This window comes from Miniopterus natalensis, chromosome 18 (assembly GCF_054644295.1).
Source record: "Miniopterus natalensis isolate mMinNat1 chromosome 18, mMinNat1.hap1, whole genome shotgun sequence".
In the NCBI taxonomy this organism is placed as follows: Eukaryota; Metazoa; Chordata; class Mammalia; order Chiroptera; family Miniopteridae; genus Miniopterus; species Miniopterus natalensis.
This window is the reverse complement of record NC_142098.1, coordinates 9,613,126-9,621,576: the sequence shown is the minus strand read 5'-3', so window position 1 is coordinate 9,621,576 and position 8,451 is coordinate 9,613,126.

The following is an 8,451-nucleotide window of genomic DNA, read 5'->3' as shown; positions in this document are numbered from 1 at the left end:
AAAGCAGAGTGTAAAATATGTACAGGGAACAGAATTTAATTCTGGGCTGAAAACTACACCCCCGCCCCCAACATCCAAGATGAAGTGGACTGTCTATCAGAGAAGGCGTCTGCTTGTGTTACCTGAAATGTGAGTCTTCCAGCCTCGATCCAGGCAGGTTTCAGCCACAAGCCAAGCATGGATGTCCTGAACATCACTGGCTTGAACAGGGTTCCTTCTGTGGCTCAGAGACATGTGGGGGAGGGAGGCACGCCAAGAGCCTCCTCTCAGCAATGGAAACCAGACATCCTCTAAGGTCAGGAAGTCAGAAGTCAAACCTCATGCAGCAAGATCAGGCCAAGGACACCAAGGACAAGAGATGCTTCCCTGATGGGGTTGAGACTAATCGACCATTCAATAAATCTACACTGGGTGCCTGCTATGTACCAGGCACACCATATCGGTGTTAAGCCCCCAAATGCTGAGCAAACAACAAGCAGACACTTAAGCAAATGATTATCTTATAAGTTTATTAAGTTCGCTCAGTGAAAGTAAGGTATTTTAAGAAAGTATAACAAGAGAACCTACTTTAGGTTGAAGTCTTAGGAGGTTGTCTCTGGAAAAATAACATTTATAGTAAAAAAAAAAAAAGATGAATTAAAGTTACCCAGATGATAGGCAGAGAGAATTGTACATACCATCATTCAGAGGATGCATTTTTACTCTTTAGATCCACATAATCCCTGTTATATCCTAATATTATGGATCAGGGTAATTCATTTTTCTCTGTGATGGCTTCAAGGTTACACATGAAGTGCATGGAATAGGAGGGTTTCTGAGATGTCAGTAACTTAGGGCTCATCTGAGTCAGAAATCTCCAACCCATTGTCTGAATCTGGTCCCCAGAAGTGTTTCCTTTAACCCACATGAGGTAAAAAATGTTTTGGAATTAGTTTCTAACTAATCTTAAATTAGGGGACTGTCACATTAAAAGCCCTGTTTCCAGCTTCTCCAGAAAAAAAAGAAGGGAGAGCTGGCAACATTGGAGCTGCATTCTCACATGGTAACCGGGACTTCTGACAACTCACACAGCATCTTTGTGCAAATTAGAAGGTATCCTTTCTTCAAAACCCTCTACAGACATCTTCCAGGACACTGTCATTGATAAAGATCTCCATCTCTGAGGTGAGCAACACCTCGTCTGAAGTAGTGTCCTTGCGCAGTGTGCCACCTGCACAGCTGTTCTCAGTGACCCTGACAGCGCAATCCACAGAACTGAGTAGTGACGACCCCCATGACAAAGGCATGAGCTCTCAGCTGTCCAGTCCTCACTGTTCCCCTGAGTCCTATGCCTGGCCCTTTCCACTCATTGATATTACCTGGCCTCGGAAGGTATTTAAGTTTGGACCCCTGACCTCTCATTTTACAGTAATCTGAAAAGGTGAAGGGAGTCAGTCCCTCAAGATCCCTTAGTGAGTTAGCAGCAGATCAAGCCCAGGCCTGGAGTCTCTCATCTCTCCAGAGCAGGACTCTTCCTTCCAGGCTGCTCGCCTCTCTCAACATACATTCCCAGGCTGTTGGATTGTCTCCGGCTTAGGTGACGATGGGAGGGGTGGATCAGTGATGCTGAGGACACTTTATAGCTCTGGGAGGAGGGCTGAGCCACATGAAGCAAGCTGGGACTTCAGTTGCTTCTACAGCTGCGGAAGGCTAATTTCTACATTGACATCTCAGTAAACTAACAGCTAGAAAACATCACTCAACTCATTTTTAAAATATAACCCTATTAAATAGCATTACACATATTATTTATATACTGCTCACAGTCTCAGCATCCTCAAATATGGTTCTAATTTTGGTCGGTGTCTTGCAAGAGAAAGCATATTTCCCAATCACCCAGATCCTGGGCCCTCTTCCCTGCTCAGTCCCATCCACAGGCAATAAGATGTATCCCTGATTTACACTGAAACATAAATACCCCTGGCATCCTGATTTCTTCCTTTAACTCAGGGGTTTCTATTAAGGGTGTAACTAGGAGACCAACTTTGGAAGGCTTTCCCAAAATTCCAGTGCCCTGGGGGGGATCGGCTGGCACCTGGACATCCATATTTTCAGTTTCCAGGCATCCAGTGCACCCCCCTGATCAAGAACTGCTGAGGATTAATGACGTGGCACATGCATATTCTAAGTTGCTAAAGGATCTTTTAAAAAGATCAGCTTGCGTATCTGCCTGTTGTGGCTGCATCAGTCTCAAGCCACCAGCAGGCTCCTGGACGTGTGTGGGCACCATTTGATGAGCAACTTTGGGAGTGAGTACATTTATTTTGTAAAATTATTTCTGGCATCTGGATTTACAGAGAAGATGGGCAGGGTCAAAGGCCATGCCCTTTTAAAATTACTCTTACGATCTACAAAGTCACTTCATATTCATGGGAAACACAGGTACATGGATTTCACAGGCAACTCTGCCTTTTCGTTATCGCAAAAGGAAAGTAATTACTTTCTAACTGTAAATTAAACATTTAGTTTTTTTTACAGAAAATCCTTCTCTTCCCCCCAAACAATCTTGGACCTGGATCACTAAATCAAACCGAAACCCAGATTCCAGACAGACCGAACGTCTTTCCCGTGAGTTCCCTGACGTCCGCAGAAGGGGACCCTGCTTCCCGACGGTGCAGCAGGAACTTGGCAGGAAAAACAGCCGTCGAAAGTTTCATTACTAACCAGCACCATTCCTCCTTGGCCTTTCCCAGGTAGCACCTGGGAGGTGAGAAGTCCCCTGCGACCCGAGAGGCCTGACCGGAGGAGCTGGGGCAGAGCGGAGCTGGGCCGGCAGCGCGCTGCTTTCTCAAGCCCCTGCTCCCCCATCCCGCCGGGAGCTGCCTGCCGGGCGGGAAAGAGTCCCCCCCCCCCCCCCCGCCAGGGTGCTTTGGATTCTGGACCTTTCTGCGCAACCCCAAAGTCCAGTTCTCCTCCCTCTTAGCCTCTGGCCCTGGCTGCAGGTCAAGATTTTTCCCCAGGGAGGGGGAGGAGGGCTCATTCCTGCGCCCGGGAAGCTGCCCTGCCTGGCACTGCCCTCGGCGGCGCCAATGCAAGACAAACCGCCGTCCCCACAGCGGGGACAGGCCTGCTCCGTCACAGCCCCACTGGCTGCTGAGAGTTTGCATTAGGAGCTCGTTTTATCCCCTGGCCAGGGAGAGCGGGGAGAGGAAGGCTTGCCTTATCGCCCGGTTGTGTGAAGTACAGAGCAATTCCTTGGCAAAAACTGCTGTTCGCTGCCGACGGGTCAGAATTCAAGTTTGGCCTTAAGGTTGGAAAGAGGGTAAAAGCCAGCAGGGGTGTGGCGGAAGCTGCGAGGGGTATTCAGTCGGGGGGGGGGGGGGGGGGCGCGGGCGGCTGCCGTCGGCCAGGTGGCTGGAGCACACCTTGGAGGCCCAGAGGGGTAGCTTTCAACCTTGACGTGAAGGAAATGGATTTCTTCCTTTCCGGGGGGATGATTGATAAAAAGTGAGTTCATCTACTCCTCTAGCTGTCCGTCCATCCGTCTGTCTGTCCGCCCACCTGTCCATCTATCATCCGTCTATTGGATCTATCTGTAATTATGTAATTACACTTGAAGCTCTCTTTATTTCCTGGAATTTTCATGCACAAGAATCAATATATTCAATATATGCTTTAGGCGAGTTTAAACAGGGTTTCTGTTGGTACATACAACAGAGACCTGATTAAAATAATTGCACATTTCACTATTCACATTTTAGTCTGTCTATAACGTACATAGTCTTTAGTAACTTTATCTATAGCGATCTTGTCTCCTCTATTAGATAGTAAGTTCTTAAGACCTGAAGCAAATCTTTTAAATATAATATGACATATATAAGAAAGTATATACAGTGTAATATAATATATATTTTGATATATAGTATATATGTTATATATTTATATATATAAAATGTGTGTGTGTGTGTGTGTATATATATATATAGAGAGAGAGAGAGAGAGAGAGAGACCTGATGAACTGTCACTGACTGGCCATGTTTGTGTACCCAGCACCCAGATCAAGGCACAGAAGATGACCAGCACCCCAGCATCTGATCAGGTCCATGCCCTGCTCCCCCCATTATGTCCACAGTGGTAAACCACTATCCTGACTTCTAGCGGCGTGTGGTCGTCTTCCTGGGTGTTGTGCTTTGTATAAACAGAATCGCGTACTCTTGCATCTGGTTTCTTTCTCTCAACATTCTGTTTATGACACTCCAGATAGTATGCGGCTCAGTTTTTTAATCCTTGCTGTGGAGCCATTGTGTGTGTGAGTAGGCCATAAGTTATCCATTCCACTCTTGTTGGGCACTTGGGCAGTTTCCAGTTTCAGGTTATCATGAATAGAGTAGTATGAATATTCTAGAGCTTGTCATTTAGTGGCAACCTGCATGCCTTTGTTTTGGATCTTTGCTGAGTCACGGGGGTTGTGTACAGCAACTTTATTAGACCCACCAAAAGTTTCCCAAAGTGGCTGTACAAATTTGCCCTCCTACCAGCAGGCTAAGAGATTTCCCGCTGCTCCCTGTTGTCAATACTCGGTATTTTCTGAAGGACTGCTACACTTTTATTCTTATTAATTACTGTGTTTCCTTGCTTAGTTTTGTTAGATATAACAATGGACTGACAAAATTGCACTCCACAAAATAAGTTACTTGATAGGAAAAGTGGACTATGGATGGTCAGTTAGTAACACAAGGGTGGGACAACTTTGTCCACTGTCGTGACCATTAGGTAGAGGACCAGGCATCGGCGTCGCCAGGGGTCACTGTTAACTGTAGGCATTTCTTGAGCTTCAGGGAACTTTCTCCTTTTGACATTCAGATTTCTGGACAGAAATCATGTTATGTTGGTGCTGCCAAGGTTTCTGGTCTCTGTTGTAATCAGGTTACTGAATTCCCTGGACTCAGTTCAGTTCTAAGACTGGCAGAGACAGAGCACATATGGGGACACTGGTCTGGGGATGGGCCTTGGAGTGGAGGAGAGCTGCATTCCACATGTGCATAAATGGGAGTGTCTGCACCCCTACTTTCAGAGGCATCTGGTAACTCTAAATCCAGAGAGTTCCCCACTGTCTCCATTTGGAATCCCTTTGTCTAGGGGCTCCCTCCTCCCCGTGCATGGACTTTCATTCTTGGCTCAAAAAATAGTGTCATTGTTCTGTTCCTCTTCCAGCTCCCATACTGCTGTTCCTGTTGTCTCCTCTGCCATTCTGTGCCTTTAAAGACTTTATTTCATGTCCTTTTGGAAGAATTTGGGGAGGGAGTGGAAATAAATGCACGTGTTTGACCTTTCTTTATTAGGGAGTGGAGAACTTTTTTAAATGAACATTTAAAAACAGTATTATATGTGTTTCTACATTTTTTCTTTTTATTGTATTTATTGGGGTGACACTGGTTAACAAAATTTTACAGGTTTCAGGTGCACAATTCCACAACACATCATCTGTACACTGTATTATATGTTCACTATCCTATGTGGGATGGAGTTTAATGGACAGCTGGCAATTCTTGCCACAAGTAATATCCACTCAATCATGGACTTGATATGAGGGATTTTTTTTCTAGTACAAAGCAAAATCAATACATGACCACTATATAAATGCTTTAAGGTTTGTTTTCACAACATCTTAAATAACCTTGCATAGCTCCAGGAATAAAACGCACTACACTTTGCTGAACACTGAGCTTTTGTATTTCTTTGCTTTAAATTACAAGAGCCTGATTGTAAGCCCGGTCCCTGCTTGCTAGAGCTGCTCTATAAAGGTTTCCTTCAGCCTTTTAAGAATTAAAAAAAAAAAAGAAAAATGGAAAAAGTGAATCAGAAAAGCATGTAAAAATTTAGGTCCAGAAAAGCTAAGATTGACTTACATGCTGGAAAGGGCTCAGCAAACTCAAATTGTTGTAGATTTTATTACAGACATATAGCAACCTCACACTAAAGCAGTGTCGTGTGTGTTTTCTTACACTGAGGATTATCAGAGTTCATCAGTGCCCCAGACTGTTCATGCCTTGTCCTGATTATCCCGAGCATTAAGAGGTGACAGGATTTGGAAGAGCAGAGAAGAAACATTCGAAACCATGTGGTAAAGATGACAAAGCCACCTCCATGTAGATCAGGGATCAATAACCTCTGATCCATGTCCCAAATCCAGCCCAACACCTCGTTTGAAATAGAGTTTTATTGAAACACAGCGTGCCCTTTCCCCTGGATATTGTCTGTGCTCTTTCTGCTACAACAGCAGAGTTGAGTAATTGCCAGACACCCTATGACCCGAAAAGCCTAAAATATCCACTATCTGGCTCTGTAGAGGAAGTTTGCTGACCTCCTGATGGATCCCCGAGTGGCCGTATGGAGAATAGCACCCCAGCTCTTTTCATGAGCAAGAACAGAGCCGCTGGGACTGTGGAAGTCTTCCTGCCAGTTTACCCTGATTTCACCGTAGGCCCTTACTCAGCAGGAGCTAAGCTCCGAGGCCCCACGTGACCGCCTGCTGGCGGCGGCCTGAGTGCCAGTTGTTTGTGCCATGTCAGATGACTGTTTATGCCCGGGGGGCGTGCAGCTCTCTCCAGGACCCACCTCCAGGCCAAAATTTCCCACAGGTGCTCTCAGTAAAGTCCTAGAGCCAGAATGACCCCAGGGAGTTATCACCCAACTATAACACAGCACCAAGGTCTTTGAGATTTGTGATCATGTGACTTATGCCCAATGATCTGAGTGTCAAAAGGGAAATGTGCCCTGAAGCTCACTGAATTGGCTGCAATAAAGATGACCTTTGATCAAGTCAGTGCCTGGTCACCTAACTGGTGGTCATGATGTTGGACACCCACAGCTCACTTTTCCCATTGATAACTTACTTTGGGGTCTACACTTTTGTAAGCCAGTTATCGGTGTTATTACTTATATATCTCCATTCACTTTTTATTTTTACCATCCTTTAAATTTTTAAAAATGCAACGACACGTCTTCCATGCTTACCTTTATTCATGGCAAGTTATACAGGTCTTCCACTTATGGAAATGGTATAAGATTTTCTTTTTGAATGGGTATGTTTAAAGTAAAAATAATTACCACTTAAGGAAAACTGCTAACAAGACTACAGATGGTCGCTGATATGGCAAAAAAGCAGGATGTTAGTATGAGAATAACTGAAGTCCCAGAAACATTGCATGTGTTCTAGGCTGCAATGGAAAATGTCACAGAATTCTAGATTCACAGGATGTTGGTCCAGAGTGGACCGTGCATGAGAGATCACCTCACCTCTAGTCACCCGCTGCCTCTTACCACTCCCTTTCCAGAAAAAAACCCCAATGTCACCCAGCAGGCTTCCCCACCTCTGGGTGATCTTCACTGTGAAGTCTATGCCGATTAATGCTGTGATTAACGGGCAAAGCCAAATGAAGGGCACAGTAGCACCCGGGCTCACACTTGCCCAGTGCTTGCTCGAGTGCGTGGTGTCCATCTGTCTGTTGAGTAAATTGATGGAGATGGAGAGGTTGGAGGGCTAATTTGGAGCCCCTAGGGGTGACTCCTAAGACCCATCCAACTGCTTAGGAGTTAAGGCCAGTTCCTGGGATTTTACTCCCCAGATCATCTAAAAGTCATATTCCCAGTCAAGTGCCACTGAAGCATGAAGCACTATGATGCAGGGGGACTATGCCTGTGAGGCAAACCGAGGTCTGGCTTCAGACCCCAAGCTCAGCCATCGCTTTTACAGAGTCACCATGAGCCAGGAATGGGCTTCCATGCTGCAGCCAGATGCGGCGAGGTCTGGAGGTGGCTCCCTCTGAGGAACGGGTTGGTGTCCCAAGCAGGCATATGATTGATTGAACAGTGGGATCTGAAGAGTAATTCACCTTCAGGTTCTATCTTTTGCTGATACAGCACCCTGCAGTTTCCATAGGCTAACAGTCATGGCTGTGTTTCCACGTTGCAAAGGCCAGTGTGTGTGTGTGTGCGCGCGCGTGTGTGTGTGCATGTGCGTGTGTGTGTGTGTGTGTGTGTGTATTTGGTGTAAGTGATTAGAATTAGCTTGGAAGACAGCCCAGATTGTCCCATGTGAAGAGAGATATGGGTGCTCTTTATGACCTGCGTTTTTTTCCTAGATAAAAGATAGGAACCCTAGCCCAGGTCAGTTTTTATAGAAGTCACCCTTGGGGACTGATTCTAATGCTGTCACAAAGTCCACACCCCCACCACAGGGAAGCTAAGAGACTTGTCCTAAATTCCCCAGTTGAGCACCTGTGGGGCTGGGAGTTGCACAAAAAGTTTTCAAGCTTGTTCTGAGCATAGCCTCCCCTGTTCTACAGGCATCTTCTTGAGCCTGCCTTGGGAAGCTCACTGCCTACTAAGGTTGAAGCCTCCAAGGGAGAAGCCCTTATGTAACAAGTTGCTGGACAACTCTGGGAATCTGAGAACTCTGCCCTGCCTCTC